Here is an 18012-nt window from a genome sequence, read left to right on the forward strand (position 1 = left end):
AGTCATGGTTTGATGGGCCATTGGCTTCAGTCAAACTCCTTGTCTAGCTCTATTGATAGCCTATCTAAAAATTTGATGAGGCAAGAATTTCAGAACGATTTGCACACAAACAGAAACATCTCTCATGACCAATTCAACGCAGAATATGGTGTCTGTGGGAGTTGGTTAACTTCTTCTGCTTCTTAGGGTTTAGGCCCTCGGCCAGGATTTGCAAGCCGGCTCCATTCTTCAGTGGCTTAACACGTCAACAAGTTATAATATGTAGCTCCGAGGAGATGCAACAACATTGCAGCGGAACTCAAGTAGCTAGTCAATCATATAGGTGCGTGCGCTGCCAAACAGGATCAAAAGAATAGTCAAAGAGCAAGCAGAAGCTAATTCTTTTTTCCACACAAAGAGATTTGATGATGGAGAAGCCTATGAACACTGATTGTGGAGTAATGGTATTTTTGGAGACAGCCATACCAATATTTCAGCACATATTAGCTATCCATCCAGCAACTAGGTGGGATAGCAAAAACTTTACAAACAATATGGACAATATTGTGGCCGGTAAAGAGCTTCTCTTGCTAAACCACATGCAAGCGGCAATAAATGCGGGTGCACTGGAGATTAGCAACAACAGTATAGTAGTTACAACATTGCTCTTCAGCAGCTGCATACGAAGCAGGGAATGCTGGTGGTGTGGATTTGAACGCCCATTAGTTACTGCTTTGGAGATCCCTTCCTGCTTAGGTTGATCAGACGACATAGAACATAAAGTCACATCTGTGTGTTTTGTGTATGGCGTGGAGGATATATACTCACAACATTACACGTTCCAATTGCACAAGCATGACTCCAGATCGACAACATTGCAAAGGTCCGTTATCTGTATCCAATTTTCCATGCGCATGTGTTTGCTTGGTGCAACACATAAACGCTACGGGGCAGGGCACGGCTTTCGTTTCTTATAATTTTTTGGAGAGACCATAGTTCTAGCTCTCCCCCATAGTTTTGTATGGCACCTCTGTATGACGTGCATTGTATACTTTGCACTTTCATCTTGTGATGTTTCATTGCAAGATGATATGTTTAACTATTCACATTGCTTTTTTGTAGCTTGACTCAAATATCGGTCTGTAGATTGGACAATTGAAAAGCATCAGTACAATGTTGCAGGTCAGTAAAGGACCTCATTTACTGCTGCAATTCATCCATGCTTTATCTGTTAGGAAATAAGATGTAGCTAAATAGATAATTGAGTAGATTACTTAATGGAGAGAGACAGATTTATATACACGAGATTATAGATTAGCTTGTACACCCATTTGTTTTGAAGTGCCCGCTTACCTTTAGGCAACTCAACCAACTCCCATGTTTGGTTGCGATGTAGTGAGTCCATCTCCACTTGCATGCTCTTCGTCCATTCTTCTTTGGATTCATGTTGCATAGCTTCTTCATATGATTCCGGCTCTCTAGAATCTGAGATCAAGAGGTGGTTGAAGGAAGGAACAAACCTTTCTGGAGGTCTACTTGCTCTTGTAGATCTTCGGGGAATAGGTTGAGGCTCCTCATTTGGTTGACGTTGTTGCACATTGTCACTGTTTGCAGTCCTTGAGTCTTCACCGTCCTCAAGCTCCATGTACTCATCACCTGTTTCTTTTGTTTGTTTTATTTCCAAGTAATCTTTGTACATATTTTGTTCGTTAAAAATTACATCCCTACTCCTTAAGATTTTACCATCTTCAGGATTCCATAGGCGATACCCAAAGTCTCCTTCTCCATAGCCAATGAAGAAACACTTTTTGGACTTTGCATCTAACTTTGATCTTAGGCTTATATCTATGTGCATGAAAGCCTCACACCCAAACACTTTGAGAAATGCATAATTCACCGGTTTACCTGTCCATGCTTCTTTTGGAACTCCCCCATCCAATGCCGTTGAGGGTGACCGATTGATTAAGTACACAGACGTACTTACAGCTTCCGCCCAAAGCTCAAGCGGTAGGCCTGCATGTAGCCGCATGCTTCGTGCTCGTTCCATGATTGTCCTGTTCATCCTTTCCGAAATCCCATTTTGTTGAGGTGTCCTTGAGGTTGTCCTTTGCCTCCGAATGCCATTGCTAGCACAAAAGCTTTCAAAAGCTTGGCTGCAATATTCGCCTCCATTGTCGGATCTGAGGCATTTAACCTTGGTACCTGTTTCATTCTCCACAAAGGCTTTCCACCTTTGAAATATGGAAAATACATCGGATTTATTCTTCATGACATAAACCCATGTTTTTCTAGTCGCATCGTCTATGAATGTTACATAGTACAATGAGCCACCAAGTGATGGTGTACTTGCAGGACCCCAAACATCAGAATGAACCAACTCAAGTTTTTTATTTTTTCTTTCATTTCCTGATTTTTGAAATTTTACCCTCTTTTGTTTACCATAAACACAATCTTCACAGAACTCTAAGTCCACTTCTTTCAAACCTGGTAGAAGCTTCTTTGTTTGAAGGATTTGCATTCCTTTGGCACTCATATGCCCAAGTCGGTAGTGCCACACCGCACTGCCAACTTCTGTAGTTGCTGCACAAGCTGAAGGTTGCGTGCTAACAGTACACAAGTAAAGTGTACCGACTTTTTCACCCTTGGCACCCACCAAAGATCCCTTTGAGATCTTCCACCGTTTGTTTCCGAATGCAATGTTGTGACCTTCATCGTCCAATTGTCCTGTAGAGATAAAATTTTTGCGAAGAGAAGGAACATGCCTAACATCTTTAAGCTTCCATTCATTTCCGTTAGCAGTTTTGACAGAAACTGTACCTTTGCCGACAATCTCACAAGCTTCATCATCTCCCAAGTATACATACCCAAAATTACCTTTGGTGTAGTCTTGGAAATGTTGCTTGTGTGGTGTCGCATGGAATGAACCCCCGGAATCTACTATCCAGGAATTAGACACATTGTCTAATGAGAGAATTAGAGCATCTTGCTCTACTTTACCTGCCACATTGGCCTCCGATGTTGGCTTGTTGTCTTGAGACTCTGTCTCCTTCTTCTTCTTGGACCAGCAATCCTTCTTGACGTGGCCCTTCTTGCCGCAGCTCCAACATTCAAGAACTGACTTTGTGCATGACTTGCTCCGCCTTGAGCGATCACGACCCTTTTGGTTTTTGAACCTCTCCTTAAGCCTTCTTCTTGTTTCCACTGATAGTGGAGCACTTGATGATTCTCCTGTGCTTCTCCTTCGCATTTCCTCGCTTAGGAGAACACCCACAACATCATCAAACTTAAGAGTATTTGTGCCAGAGATAGAATTACTTACAGCCATCACAAGGCTGTCCCAACTATCCGGTAGAGATGATAGTAAAGGAGAGCTCGCACTTCGTCATCGAAATTGATTTTCACTGATCAAAGTTGACTTATGTTTGTGTTAAAGTCATTTAGGTGTTCTGCAACTGAACCATTCTCTGCCATCTTTAGATTGAACAAGCGCTTCATAAGAAATACCTTATTGGATGCCAATGGTTTCTCGTAGAAGTCGTCAAGTGACTTCATCAAGTCCTCCGTGGTCTTCATCTCCGAAACATTGAAGGCCACCGTTGATGCCAAGCTTAACCGGATTGTTCCCAGTGCCTTTCGATCAAGGACAATCCATGCTTCATCTGCCATTGTTGCGGGCTTCTTCGCAAGACCGCCTAGTGGCAAATAGAGGTCCTTCTAGTAGAGATAGTCTTCAATCTGCATCTTCCAATGTTGGTAGTTTTTGCCGTTGAACTTCTCAATCTTGAGCTTCCCTTCTTCCGCCATAACTCCCACTCAATTCAAGGAATCCTTTCCTTGAGATAATTTAGCTACGAGCAAACCTTGCTCTGATACCAGTTGTTAGGAAATAAGACGTAGCTAAATAGAGAATTGAGTAGATTACTTAATGGAGAGAGACAGATTTATATACACGAGATTATAGAGTAGAGAGAGAGAGAGAGTACACACGATATACGTGGTTCACCCAATGTGGGCTACGTCCACGGGAAAGCAGCCACTCAATGGATTTAGTACTTCAAAACAAGAAGTAGTTTACAAAGGGATTATACCCTTAATGGAGCTCCCGCCTTGCTTCACTCTCACCACCTCACACTCACTTTGTTGCATCAACTTCACACTATGAAATGTGTGTAGAAATGGCCTCCTTTTATAGGCCAAAAGGGTTGCCCTCTCTTATGAGAGACAGCCATGTGTAGCCGCCCTTGTGCGAATAAGTCCAAATCGGACCCTCCAATCCTCCCATGTGTGGCCGCCCTTGAGAAGACAAGTCCGCTTTTGAATTCGGCCACCGGCCATCGGCCATTGACTACCGGCCACCGGCCAACCGACCGGTTGTTTTCCGACCACTTTCCGGCCGCCGTCCGGCCATAATATTCCGGAAAAAAAGAATATTCCGGCGAAAAAAAAGTATCAGGGGCCGGCCTTTAAAGTTGCCCCTGATTCTTGTCCGTGAAAATTTTGGTTTCCGGTGAGTGATTTTCCTTCACGCACGATGGCTTCTCCTCATAATGGGGGCCTTACAAATGTGCGCTTTTACCACAGAAAATTACAAGGGTAAATCAGGCTCTATACTTAACATTATCTATATGCTTGTTTTATAACTTTTTTCATTACTTCCTTTGGATATGTCCTGTTATATTCTATAGATGTTATAAAGTGAGGCCCACCAAGCAAGACTACCCTCACCTCTATTCTAAAAAGTGGAAGCAGCTAGCACTGAAGCCACTAGCTTAGTTACTTGAGGATAACCATCATAAGCTTTGATGTGATTGATCCTGCTAAGCTTTTATGCCCTCATGTCCACTTCGACGTTTACTCTTTCCATTTCTTCGGCCTTTTCCATCTGCATCGCCAATAGCACGCCTGATAGCATCAACATAAAAATGTGATGAACACGCCTGTGAAGGCAATGAGTTTTGGTGATTCCACTTCTGATTGATCATCGATTGAAATCTGATATCTTATGTTTCAGTAGCACTAGAACAGACCTCTTCCATCGGTTGATTGTATGAAATATCTTATCTTTGAGAGTGCTCATCATGTTGGCGAGCACCCTCCAGCTTGATGATCTGTGAAATATAGCAAAGGTTTAAAAGGTCTCCAATACTCCTTTCCAGTTCTGCCTAGCTTGCTGCTGCAAGGGAAAAGAGAACAAAAAAGAATTGGTGTGAATCTTGAGAATTAGGTATGGGGACCCGCTGCATATCATTTCCATGAACATTGAAGGATGGCCAAGGCCATAGGGTTGTTGTCTCTGCATGAGCTACTTGGAGCAGCATAATGCTGGCCATAACCAGTTGCACCTGTAGAAAGGGGCTTAGTAAGGTAGTTGAAGTTGGAAGTATTGTTCATCCGGCCACTAGGTCTTGTTGCACACAAAGCTGCTATGATCGCTACATAGGGAAGGCGCATTGTTTCTGTCGCCCTGACTCATGTTGTCTGTGTCCTCTTCTTTCTCTGATAAGGACTCAATCTACATCATTGCACTCCGATCGAGGGTCATTGCTTTTTCGAAGGTTGACAAGCAGCCTAATAAAAGCGATGTTCTTGTTTTCTAACTTGTTTCTAGTGGGGCTCCTGGCTGTGCCATTCAAGAGGTGGGCAATGGCTCAAATCATGCCAAGTGGCCAGTTCCCCACATTCAAGTAACAAGAAAATATCCTTTGGCTCACCAAGTAAAAAATTGATTTTAGAGATGTTTGCAAAGTTAGCTAGGATTATTTCGGGGCCTTTTGGCCAAATATAAGAGGTACAGTGAGATTTTTTCAAATCTGAGGGATATTTTGGGAATTTCCACAAATTACAGGAGTATTTTGGTAATTTTCCAATCCCTCTCTCTCTATATATATATTTATAATCATATTGTATGTTTTGTGGTCGACTCAAGTTTCAACAATCTAGTATGAGGACAACCATTGTATAAAGGTGTGTGTGTGCGAGGGGTTTAACAAGGACCATACATCTCCTGGGAATTGATGAGTTTGAAGTTCAGCTTGAGATGGGGGGACTATGGGTCTTTTCAGTTTAATAAAACCTGGAACGACAAAAATTGCAAGAACGACAAAAATGTTCATTAACATCGTCATTCGTGGAATCAAGGAGGAAAGCATGGAAACACCTCAATCTCTTGCGGTTGCTATTGAATAGTTTTTTTGCTACACACTTTGGCATGTATGGAATCATAGCTTATGGTGCACATCAAGTTGAAAAACAAGGAGTCCCTCACTTGGGAGAAAGACCTATTGTATGTAACGTGGCTGAGGAGGTAAAGAGAAAGATCATCCTTGACAATAGTTGGATCTACCTCAAAGGAATGGGTTGTAATGTATATGAGGATCACACACTTATGCAACAAAATGTGTAACATTTAATGGCCTAGTAACTTGTGTGTAGTAACTTGTGTGTAGCAAAAATAGCATGAACATAGTGAGCATTTCATTAGAATAGATTCTTAATGAGATTAACAAGAGTGTTTGGGTGGAGAGAGAAACAAAAATCATAACACCTAGTTAGATAGCATGAACAATACTTCAAAAGAGAGAGAAATTAAGCAATTGACAATAGTTGAGGACCGGATTTGCATGGAGCCGGTCCCCCCTCCAAAAGGCTTTGTATTATGGTTCCAAATCATGGGCTGATATATGTAAGGATAATGTTGTTTCTACATCTCCTACCACGCAAGCCTTTGTCCAAGCAAAGAATGTAGAGAATGTGGACACTCAAGAATTGCAAGAACGACAAAAATGTTGAAATAACATCGTCATTTGTGGAATCAAGGAGGAAAGCATGGAAACACCCCGATCTCTTGCGGTTGCTATTGAATAGTTTTTTCGCTACACACTTTGGCATGTATGGAATCATAGCTTATGGTGCACATCAAGTTGAAAAACAAGGAGTCCCTCGCTTGGGAGAAAGACCTATTGTATGTACCGTGGCTGAGGAGGTAAAGAGAAAGATCATCCTTGACAATAGTTGGATCTACCTCAAAGGAATGGGTTGTAATGTATATGAGGATCGCACACTTATGCAACAAAATGTGTAACATTTAATGGCCTAGTAACTTGTGTGTAGCAAAAATAGCATGAACATAGTGAGCATTTCATTAGAATAGATTCCTAATGAGATTAACAAGAGTGCTTGGGTGGAGAGAGCAACAAAAAGCATAACACCTAGTTAGATAGCATGAAGAATACTTCAAAAGAGAGAGAAATTAAGAAATTGACAATAGTTGAGGACCGGATTTGCATGGAGCCGGTCCCCCCTCCAAAAGGCTTTGTATTATGGTTTCTCCCATCAAGAGAGACATTTTACAATACAATTCTAGCTAGTGTTCCTTCAATACTAGCTAGTGCAATGAAGATGAAAACTTCATGCACTAAGCATTTGAACACAACATCAATTCCCTCACGGTCTCAGACCCAATACCTCACACACCTTCAAAGATGGTGAGAGCTAGCGGGGTATGAGAGTAGATTGAGAGGAAGGAGTAGTCTTACGAGAAATATGTACATATCCTCACATAATCACTCATATTAGCATAGCTTAGCTTAGTAATTAGCACGGTAGAGGAGATGAGCATGCACTGAATCTTGGCTCTTGGTTGGATTTGCATCACAAAGCCAAGAGTTGTTGGTGTAGGCCTCCCTTCTCACAAGCTTGGAGTAGGTGGTAAGCTTTCCATTAAAGCTTGAGAAGAAGAGAGAGTCTTCTTTGCTTCACCCATGATATTGTGTGAGTGTGTGTGTGATAATTCCTTGCAAAAAATCGTCCCCCTCTCTCTCTTGGTCGACCCCCCTTGCTAATTACTCATGCTACAGCTCTATTGGACCTCCCCAGCCTCAGCCACAATGGAAATTAAGCAGCATAAGTGATAGCCTTCTAACATGTGTCCCCCTTTCCCCTTTTGTGAGAGCTTTAGGTAATTATTTAATTCAACTAAACTCTCATTGGACCCCTTTGCCTCCTGGCCAATAGGAATCAAGCAAGCCGTTGGGCTTCTGAATGCTCATTGGTCCCCTTGGGAGACTATGCAATAGTCTTCTAGAAAGATTAATTCCTATTGGTTCTTTTATTAAGTGTTTTTAAATTAATTAAACTATATTTACTCTAGTTTAATTCTCATTGGTCCACCTCCAAGGCCATTCAATAGGATTTGAGTACACCTTGTGGGCATCTGGTCTAGGGAGCTGACATGTGTCCCTTTTTCCCCTTGTGTACAAATGAAGCTTGTGAGTGTGTGTGTGTGTGTGTGTGTGTGTGTGTGTGTGTGTGTGAGTTTCTCTCTCATGCCCTACTTTCAAGGCTTGCCCCCTCCTATGTAGGGATTATGAAGACTTTTTGTGACACACACAAAGCATCCAATTCCCCTAATGTGTGACCTTTGGACACAACCTTTGAATTTTGGAACCTTAGCATTTTGGAAGTCTTAATGGGCTGAACCTTAGGGTCTTTTAAGCCCATTGTTTCACATTGCTCTTTTGTAGATGGACCGCCCTTTGGATCCCTATTTTTCCTCCTTTGCATCCCTATTGTGGCCGGTCTGCTAGCTTAACCAATATTCTAGATTTTTCTCCCTTATCACTTCCCCATGTTAAATGATCAGTTTAACATGAGAAAATCATTTAGGAGAATTAGATATTGACTATTATAACATTACCTCTCTCTTGAAATCATAATCGTCCTCGACTATGGGGTAGAGAAGATAAAACATATTCATTAGTCCTTTTTCCTAGCGGGTAGAGGATCCCTATTTACCCTACGACATCGTTCCAGAATGGATGACTAGTCCATTTGGCACTTGAGAGCCTAATCTGCCGTGCAAGTATGTCTGCACATTAGTCCTATTAGTCTTCCATAGTAGAGTGACAAGGTCTACTTGGTGTTCGGGAGACATCGTCTCCACAAACTTGATCTAAGCATGCATACTACCTCATTTTTGTGCACAATAAATAAAAAGAGAGTCTTATAAGACAAAAACTTTGTTCATTTTTAATATTTGTACATTTTCTTACTCTAGGGAAGCATTGAAAGCATTGACAAGGTTTAGGTTATCCTTTAATTGTATGCCTTGCATCCATCTAGCATCTTCAAAAGGAGAATTTCTAAACTTGGTAAGATATCGTCAGATTCATACATTACTTTCTCACGTAGTGAGCTAGTAATGCATAGTCTATTGCCGTAGAGAAGATAACCATCTTGTAAAGTAAATGGTTCCTGTTTCTTCCCTAGTGCAAGGGATGAAGTCACATCTCTAAAATCGGGATCAATAGCATACTCATCTATCATAGAAGATAGATCATTGTGAGTTGCTATGGAAACCGCATTCACTCTCGACCATCTTGAGAGTGCATCGGCTACTTGATTATGCTTTCCAGCAATGTGAGCAATATGAAAATGAAATTGTAGAAGAAAGTTTGCCCACCTCATTTGTTTGTCGGAGAGGTTGGTCTATGTCATGAAGTACTTAAGACTTTGGTGATCCGTTTGCAGAATGAAAGGAGTCCCCAATAAATAGTGCTTCCATGAGTCTAAGGCATGTAGAACTGCGAGGAGTTCCTTTTTATATATGCCTAGAGCTTGCACAACAGGGTCGAGCCTTCAACTTTCATAGCCTATGGCATTCCCTTCCTAGAGCAAAACAACTGCAAGGCAATCAGCACAAGCATCACATTGGACCTCAAATGGCTTTGAGATATCTGGTAGTGTAAGCACAGGTTGAGAGATAATCTTTTCTTTAAGCTTTTTGAAAGCATTGTTCTCCTTGACAGACCATGTGTACCTAACGTTTTTCTTTGTTAGGTCATGTAATATCCTGCTATTAGTGAGAAATTTTCTATGAAGCGTCTATAGTATGCGCACATACCTATAAAGCTTCTTAACTCATGAAGATTCCTTGGTTTAGGCCATCCTTTTATTACCTCTAACTTTGATGGATCCATTTGGATGCCATCTTGAGAGATAATGTGACCTAAATACTAAATCTCTTGTAAGACAAATTTAATTTTCTTTCGATTAACATAAAGTTTATTCTCTCTTAGAACTTGAAATATTACCTGGAGGTGTTGCTTGTGTTCATCTAATGAAATAGAGTAGATGATGATATCATCAAAGAACACTCCAGTAAAGGTTCGATAAGGACTGAATAGCTTCTCCATCAAGCGATTGAATTTGGCTGGTGCATTGGTCAAGCCAAAAGGCATGACAATGTATGCGTAAAGACCAAACGTAGTGCAAAATGCGGTCTTTACAATATCTTGATCAACTATCCTTATTTGATGATAGCCACTTTTTAGATTAATCATAGAAGTAGGTGGACCCTTGTAGCTTATCAAATAGGTCTTCTACCCATGGAATGGGAAACCTATTCTTGATAGTGATCCTATTTAGTGCTCTATAGTCGACACACATACGATATGTGCCGTCATTCTTTTGCACTAGTAGCACATGAGAACAAAATGGAGATGAGCTAGGCCTAACCATGCCCTTCTCAACTAACTCATGCACTTGCCGCATAATCTCCTCTTGTTGAGCTTGAGAAACTCTATAAGGAGGTTTCTTAGGCGGTGAACTTCGTGGAAGAAGTTCAATTGCATGGTCATCATGCCTTGTTTAGGAGGTATCTCACAAGGGATGTCGTCAATAAAGACATCTTGAAACCCCTTGAGAAAATTAGATAACTCTAACTCCCTTTGATTGTGTGTATTTTCTTTTGCTAAAACATTAGGTTCATTTTGATAATATTTAACAAAAATCATGTATGCGGAAATAGAGCTCTTTAATGACATGTTGAAAGCTTGTGTATGTACAATGGGTATAGTGTTACCCATTTCCTTAGCATCTATATACATATCTTTTTCCCTGAACTGAAAGGATATTCTCCTTTCAGGGAATTTAACATTGGCAGCCATGCGATCAAACCATGGTACCCCTAGGATTACATCCTCATGCTTGAGAGGAGGGATAAAGAAGTCCTCTTTGTCCACATAGCTTTGGACATGGAGCCTCAATTTCCCGATTAAGGGAGTGACTGAAGCTTCTTGCCCCTTGAAAGCACCGTCTACGGGTAGGACATCTCCCATCTTGTAGGCTTGTATGCCTAGCTTGGTGGCCAACTCTATAGATATTAAATTGTGAGTAGAACCATAGTCAAAGAGAATAAAAACATCATGTTCTCTTACCTTTACACAAGCATAGCATAGAGGATATCCTTTGTGGTGAATTTCATCCTCTTGGATTTTGACTAAGGTAGCTCTAGGAGGCTCATGGCGGGTGTTCTTTTGGGGACAAGCGCAGTACGCATGCCCTTGCTCGACGCACTTGAAACTCCCTTATCTTTAGCTTTGTTGGAGTTGCCCTTAGGAGACTTTTGGACATTGTCCTTCCCCTTAGGCTCATTGGAACCCTTGTTTTCCATGGGCTTAGAATTTCTTTTATCCCCCATTTGGAAATTGGTTTGAGAGGCCACCATAGTATGGTGTATAACCGCCAATATGGTGCATGGCTTGGGAGTTGACATACTCCGCTATTTCTTCAGTTAAGCCCGCACAAAATCGTTGCTTTTGCTCTCCAAAATCCAACTTTTTGAAGACAATGGCTTTGAGTTGTAGGTCCCAAAACTTGTCTACATATTTGTGAATGGATTCATAGGGAGAGAGCTTCAAGCTTCGCCATTTGGTGAGTAATTTGTCTTTGGCATCGGTGGCCAAAAACTGCTTCATAATGGAAGCTCTTTTTGCTTTCCATATTTTTGGAGCTTCACCGTTGGCCCGTAGACTAGACCACCATTGTCTGGCAGACTTTTGAAAGTGCAAGCTACATGGCGTAGGTTAGAGGACTCCGTGAAGCCCTCATCTCCAAATGCCGCATCAAATTGTTGGATAAAGGCCAAGACTTTGTCTGTAGCACCAAAAGTGCCATCGTAGGTAAGGAAAGAGATGCTCTTCCCTCCCTCTTTGAACTTCTTGAGCTTGGATGAGCTTTTCCACGTGGCATAGGATTTCCTATGGCCTCTTCTTTTTGATGGTTCAAAGAAGATGAAGAATTTGAGGAAGATGGAGAAGAGGGCGAACTCTTTCTCGCCTTTTTGTTTCCTTGATCTTCTTTGTCTTCACCATCACTTTCATAAGAGGATGAGGATGAAGAAGATGGAGAAGAGGGTGTCCTCTTTCTCGACTTTTTATTCTCTTTCTTTTTGTCATCCCTCTTTGAAGTATAGTGTGGAGAAGTATACGTTGATCTTCTTCATTTTGGAGGTGATGGAGAGCATTTAACCCACCGTCTTTGTGGAGCCATCTCCGCCGAGGTGGCGGGAGACTCACTTCTTTCTTGTTCCTTCGGTGGAGGCTCTTGATTTCTCCTTTAAGAAGGAGATGCGTCATCAAGGAGAAAATTTTTGAGCCCTTCATATGGATCCTCTTCTTCTTCCTGAATCGGAGAGAGACCTCTTTTGGAAGTCTCGCAACAAGGAGGCTTCCTAGGTGCTCTCTTGTCATGGTGGGGAGCTTGGAGAATCCCATGAGCACAAAGATTCTGTTGCACTTCACTCTGGAGGGATGGATTGCCCATGGCTTGTTGAAGCCTAGAAACAAGATAGTTAACAAGCATCGGGGCATCATTAGTAGCCTTCTCATTAGAAAAATCAAAGTTATCAACATTAATTTCAGTCTCTTTACTATTGTCAGCCATTCTAACAACTTTTAGGTGTACTTTGCTTGGGGGGTGCACTATGTAATCATGTTAATGTATAACATGAGTTCGAAAGGAGGGATTTAAAAATGCACAAATTTTAAGCAAATTAACAGAGATACATTAAAATGAGGGGTTTTAATATTCAATTTTGGAAAAAATTCCTAAAATAAGGGGTCATTTTATTCATTCAAACATGGTAAAAGAGGGGTTTTTTTAATACCCCACGAACGCACGTTATATAGGGGGATACTAAACGGTGAACCCCCCCGAGGTACTTTGGCACTTCAAGCGCGAGTTGCTACTCCTCTTTACCCCTTTAGAAAAATCACTCAAGCTATTGTACCCGTCTCTCAAATACCATTAATTGCAAGGAATAGAAGAGAGGGTCATTCAACACCAAAACATTACCGGCTCCTGTCAAGCTTCTAATAGCTCAATAGTGGTTAAGCCGTAGGCAAAATCCCTGTAGGACTCCACTATTAAGACCAGAGCTCTCGACGGTGATGTCCCGTTAACTGCAAAAAAGTAGGCGCACTATAAGGGTGAAAAATCCCTGTTCTAATTACTCACATGCAATTAATAGTACCAACCATTTATAGCTAGCTTGAGGACCTCCCTTATTGAACAAGAAAAGAGAAACCTTGTGCTCTGATACCAATGTAGCATTTAGTGGCCTAGTAACTTGTGTGTAGCGGAAAATAGCATGAACATAGTGAGCATTTCATTAGAATAGATTCCAAATGAGATTAACAAGAGTGCTTGGGTGGAGAGAGCAACAAAAAGCATAACACCTAGCTAGATAGCATAAACAATACTTCAAAAGAGAGAGAAATTAAGCAATTGACAGCAATTGAGGACCGGATTTTCGTGGAGCCGGTCCCCCCTCCAAAAGGCTTTGTATTATGGTTTCTCCCATCAAGAGAGACATTTTACAATACAATTCTTTGTGTTCCTTCAATACTAGCTAGTGCAATGAAGATGGAAACTTCATGCACTAAGAAAAACACTTATCAAACACAACATCAATTCCCTCATGGTCTCAGACCCAACACCTCATATACCTTCGAAGATGGTGAGAGCTAGCGGGGTATGAGAGTAGATTGAGAGGAAGAAGGAGTATGCCTACGAGAAAGATGTACATCTCCTCACATAATCACTCATATTAGCATAGCTTAGCTTAGTAATTAGCATGGTAGAGGAGATGAGCATGCATTGAAGCTTGGATCTTGGTTGGATTTGCATCACAAAGCCAAGAGTTGTTGGTGTAGGCCTCCCTTCTCACTAGCTTGGAGTAGGTGGTAAGATTTCCATTAAAACTTGAGAAGGAGAGAGAGTCTTATTTGTTTCACCCATGAGATTGTGTGAGTGTGTGTGTGATAATGCCTTGTAAAAATCAGCCCCCTCTCTCTCTTGGTCGACCCCCCTTGCTAATTACTCTCATTGGAACCCTTTGTCTCCTGGCCAACAGGAATTAGGCAAGCCATTGGGCTACTGAATGCTCATTGGTCCCCTTGGGAGACTGTCCAATAGTCTTCTAGAGATCTTAACTCCTATTGGTTCTTTTATTAAGTGTGTTTAAATTAATTAAACTAGATTTACTCTAGACTAACTCTCATTGGTCCACCTCCAAGGCCATCCAATAGGATTTGAGTACACCTTGTGGGCATCTAGGCTAGGGAGCTGACATGTGTCCCTCTTTCCCCTTGTGTACAAATGAAGTGTGTGAGTGTGTGTGTGAGAGTTTCTCTCTCATCCTCTACTTGAAAGGCTTGCCCCCTCCTATGTAGGGATTATGAAGACTTTTTATGACACACACAAAGCATCCAATTCCCCTAATGTTTGACCTTTGGACACAGCCTTTGAATTTTGGAACCTTAGCATTTTGGAAGTCTGAATGGGCTGAACCTCAGGGTCTTTTAAGCCCATTGTTGCACATTTCTCATTTGCAGATGGCCCCCCCTTTGGATCCCTATTTTCCCTCCTTTGGATCCCTACTGTGGCTGGTCTGCTAGCTTAACCAATATTCTAGCTTTTTCTCCCTTGTCACTTCCCCATGTTAAATGATTAGTTTAACATGAGAAAATCATTTAGGAGAATTAGATATTGATTATTATGACAAAATGTACGTCGCAAAGCATATGAGGAAACAAGGAAGAAGGTTAAGGTGTCATCTCAAGAAGAAAAGTCACTTGAGGAGGATGCAAGTCCACCCAACAAATAGGGACACATGATCTATGAGACCAACTCACGCTTGAATAAGCTTTTGGAATCGTAATGGGTATCCATGGAATGTGGGAATCGGCATTGATGAGCTTATCAATGACTCTGATGTGATACTTCTTGTCGAAACATGGGAGCATGATGCGCAATGAATTCTTGGATTGACAGATACGATGTGCATTCTTTGATGTGGGACAAAATGCAAAGCAACGAAGAGGCCAAGGAAGCGTAGCATGCATGACCAAAAAGGGTTTGAAAGATGTTTCCATTGTCAAAGAAAATAAGTATAACATGACTTATGGCTGAAAATCAGCCCACCAAATGGTCAAATCATGTTTGTGGCTGGTTGCTACATTCCTCACTATGACTCCAACTTTTATGCTCACTTGGATATGGAAAGAGATCAGTCCTTTGTTGAACCAGAGGAAGACATTTCTCATTACAAGGACCAGGGTGAAGATATTGTCTTTTTAGACATGAATGCTCGCACAAATATGTTACAACACGACACACAACAAGTCGACATGCCGCATGTCTCAAGAAGAATGGATGATTCATACATGTATAAGTGAAGTTCTAATGATGCAAAAGAACTGGATCACTATGAAAAATCACTTCTACATATGTGCAATAGTACCGAAATGCTCATTGCAATGGTATATCTCTATGGCAAGGCACCAATGACTTTACATGTAGAAAGCACAATAGTGATAGCGTGATTGACTATATGTTGTTCTCAGAAGCCACTCTAGAATGAAAACAAAAGCTTTACACTTGGTGAATGGAATTCGGAATCAAATCATAGGATGTTATGTATTGCCCTCAAGTGTGGTGAACGGCCCGAGCATGTAGCCTCCAATCATGATGTGAATCATTTGTACCTATGTCTAGACTTCAAACGAGCACTTATATATGTTGATATGGTGGACCAAATGTTAAGCATGATAGAGCATCAAGAGAGCCCAACATTAGAATGCAAGCGGAAAGTTTTCAAAGAAGTAGTTTTCTCTTGTGTGAAGGAATGCTTTTGGGTGAAACACATGTCTTGCAAAAGGTCTAAGAAAGGGAGTTTACTTGGAATGTTCACACATACAAAGCACTTGTTCAAAAGAAGAGGATAAGGTGGGAAGTCAAAAAACAACTTCTTTTAGTGCAAGAGAAAGCACATGCATGTGGAAAGTTTTGGCAAAATCTAAAAGGCAAGCGCGTTGAGAGCTTTGGTGACTTGACTCTTGAGGATATGTATATGCATTGCAAGAACCTCTATGAGCAACCCAACGTTGATAAGATGGAGTGTTGTAGCTACCTTTCATTTATGTCCTCGGGGGGTTCACCATTTAGTACCACCCTATATAACGTGCGTTCGCGAGGTATTAAAAAAATCCCTCTTTTAACATGTCTAAATGAATAAAATGACCCCTTATTTTAATGTATCTCTATTAAATTGCCTTTTTTTTTTGCATTTTAAAACCCCTCCTTTGGAACTCACGTTATACATTAACATGATTACATAGTGCACCCCCCGAGTTTATGTCTCCCTTCTTTACCATTGAAGATGTATGCCGCGCGCTTGAGAAACTTGCTACTCGCAAGGCAGGGTACCTTCAAGGTGTCAAGGCTGAAATAATTAAATGCACAAGCAAGAAAACACGATATTGGATATTCAATATGTTTAACCTTGCACTTCAGCATGCCATGCCTCATGATTGGAGTGAAAATTGGATCAAACCTTTGCACAAAGGAGGCGATGTAGTAAACAATGTGAACAACTATCACACTATAATGGTTGGTTCTTTGATGGCAAAGTTATTTGGATGTATCATGGCGATGAAGATAAGTGAATGGACTGAAAAGAATGGCAAAGATGCGCTTGGCCAAGCAGGTTTTTGAAAGCATCATAGAAGTATTAATCAACTTGTCACTCTTCGAGTTCTTATGGAAGCGTCTCGATTGAAAGGAAAAAAGTTGTATTGTTGCTTTGTGGATTTCAAAAAAGCTTTTGACATGGTACCACAAGGAAATCTTTGGAGACGTATGCAAAGCCTTCAACTACCGAGAGAATTTATGCATGTAGTCTTTCACATCTACCAAAAAGTGATGTGTCGATTATGTATGGGAGATGGAATTTCAGAATTTTTTGTAAGCACCATTGGTGTCAAACAAGGATGCCCACTTTCCCCAACCCTCTTTGGGCTACTCATTGATAAATTGGAATGCATGGTTCTTGATTTTATGCAGCAAGGAGGCATAGAAGACGTTAATATCGGAAATGCGGTGATCATGCTTTTGTTGTATGCCGATATTGTAGTGCTCTTGGCACATACGTTAGAAGATGCACAAAAGCTTATAAGTGTCTTGGAATGTTTTTGTCTACATAGCGGGCTGATCGTGAATGGATCCAAAACCAAGGCTATGCTTGTAAAGACCCTCAATGACTAAAATCCATGCATTGTATACAACAATGAGTAACTTGAAGTGGTAGATCACTTCAAGTACCTTGGCCTTGAGGTTCCATCCAATCATAAATGGAAGGATTGTGCAATGTTTTGCTTGGAAGATGGAAAGAGGTCTTATTATGCATTTGAGAACATGTGTAATGCTGGAGAGATCAAGTGTTGGGCTCTCAAAAAGTACCTCCTTGACACATTGGTGACACCAGTGCTTCTTTATGGTGTGGAGGTGTGGGATGGAATCATTGGAAAGTCTACTTGGAAAGAGTTTGAGAATGTCCAAAAGCGTTTTCTCACCAACTTTCTCCAAGTCAAGACACAAACACCCTACATGCTCTTACTTCTTGAGTCCGGATCGCTTCCCATTGAGGTCTTGGGCATGCAAAGGGTTGTGGAATACATGCTTAAGACACAACGTAGCACTTTGTATCGACTTCCTAGAATCGCATATGAAGCAAGTCAAAAGGTCCAAAAGACATGCAAGAGCAAACTACTAAGTTCGGGGTGGATGCTTGACATCAAGGAATGGTTTGAAAGATGGGATGCATGTCACTTGGTCAAGGATGCGTCGATCGACTCCCAAGATAATGAGGCCTTCTTACAACACCAATGTATCACGGCTTGGGAGAAATCCGGA

Source organism: Adiantum capillus-veneris, chromosome 17, assembly GCF_014529385.1.
Source record: "Adiantum capillus-veneris isolate H3 chromosome 17, ASM1452938v2, whole genome shotgun sequence".
Taxonomy (NCBI): domain Eukaryota; kingdom Viridiplantae; phylum Streptophyta; class Polypodiopsida; order Polypodiales; family Pteridaceae; genus Adiantum; species Adiantum capillus-veneris.